The sequence below is a fragment of the Brassica napus genome, chromosome C5, assembly GCF_020379485.1.
Source record: "Brassica napus cultivar Da-Ae chromosome C5, Da-Ae, whole genome shotgun sequence".
Taxonomy (NCBI): Eukaryota; Viridiplantae; Streptophyta; class Magnoliopsida; order Brassicales; family Brassicaceae; genus Brassica; species Brassica napus.
This window is the reverse complement of record NC_063448.1, coordinates 50,374,760-50,376,670: the sequence shown is the minus strand read 5'-3', so window position 1 is coordinate 50,376,670 and position 1,911 is coordinate 50,374,760.

Genomic DNA, 1,911 nt, shown 5'->3' with positions numbered 1-1,911 from the left:
CTAAGCTTAGGGGTTTCTTCTGGTTAGGAGGAGGAGTTCAAGGAGCCAGTTGAGAACATTGGTTGGAAGCTTGATAGGCAAGCAGCTGCAAAGACCAGTGACTTAGCTGGTCCCGGTGCTTGTCTTGCACAAGGTTTTATTGATGAGTGTGCCACGGTAATTGGTACATTCTTTTTTTGAGAAATTTCCTATGATAGCATTATTTAGTTTATTTTCACAAAAATAGTTTTCAAGGTAATTAGTACATTTTTTTTTGTTTTCTCTCGCTTGATTTCTGTTGTTTAAAGTTATTGGATCTGATTATGTTTAGGGTTTCTATCTTCTACCTATGGTCGCATCCCTTTTATCTGAGAAGGATCTATCAAACCTTTTGTGTTTTTGAATCTGATTATCATGGCTACCGTTGCTGATCGTATCCTTTGTCTACGTTTCTCGATCTGTGTTTTCTCTCGCTTGATTTCTCTTGTTTAACGTTATTGTTTGGCGGCTCCTCTTTGTTTTAAAGGGTAAATATACAATTATACCTTAGGATTAACTAATCTAAACTTAGGATTTAGAGTTACTTGGTGGGATTTTGAAGCTCGGGTTTCAAATTTTAAAAATGAAAAATTTTTAAAAAGAAAAAATTTATTTTGGTCTTTTTTTTTGGAGAGAGTTACTTTCAGAGACTTATTGTGACTTTTGTTTTCCCTAATAGACACATTCTCTAGTTGGCACACATTCTTTGGCCAGCTGTAATTTTTTGGACAAAAATAACCCTCATTTTGTCTAAAGAGAAGTGTGTTGTTTTTAAAGAGTCAAACTTAAAATTCTTAAGTTTCTGTTCAGTTGCAATAAATGATAAAGAGGTTAAGTCAAAAAGTAGGTGTATGGGATAAAGTTAATTGTTTTTGGTCGTTGGATCTGTTTAAAAGCTAAAAAGATCTAACGGCGGCGAATATGTCAGTGCTACGAGAGTGTTTGGTAGATGGTGCGAGAGAAGGTAAGCAGATTTCGCTATAACTCTATAACGTTACAAACTTCGTTTTCCTTTATACAAATTTCTGTGGATACAATTTCTGTGGACACGAAAATGTTACAAAATTTTATGTGGGCAAATTCTGTGTACACAATTTGGTGGGCAAAGCCGTTACTTTGACTTGGATGGGATTGGTGTGGATGCATGCGAAGCCGTTGTGTGCGTATTGAATCAGTGGTTAGGTTTGTAGTGGACACGCAGCTGTGGACATGAGATGAAGGTAGGCATGAATATGTAATATGTTAGTTAAATACCAAAAGAGCCACACATACTCAGTTCGTGGAATTAAAGTACATGAATAGACATAAGCTGAAGGGCACATTAAGAGCAAAACAAAAGGTGTCCATTAGGTGTATCATGTGTGGCGACATGAGACTGGTTGCTAAAGTTGTTGTGGTTGGGTGAGTTGTGGTCGGGTAAGTCATGGTTAGGCGTCAGCTGTTCGACAGCTTTATGGTCAGAGGTTATGTGGACGGGCTATGTGTGGTCAGGAGTGGAGTGGTTGCGAAGTGTGTGTTCGGACGATGTGTGGACGGGGGATTGCGTGGTTGTACGACGAGCAGTGGCCAGACAAGTTGTGAAGTGGTGAGGAATCAAGGATAGGTGGCGAGTGAATGTCGGAGTTGAGGAATAAATGATAAAACTTTTCTACAGATTTAAACAGAAGAGCATAGAGTTGAGGTTTATATCGAAAACTCAGACAAAACTAAACCACCACTTCCTCCACCTCACGTCCTCCACCTATGTATCCATATCCACCACCATAGCATCCACCATCACGGCATCCACAACCACCTCCTCCTCCTCATGTCTTCTACCTCCGTATCTTCATCCGCCACCACGGCATCTACCATCGCGGCATCCACCATCGCGGCATCCACCACCACAATCAG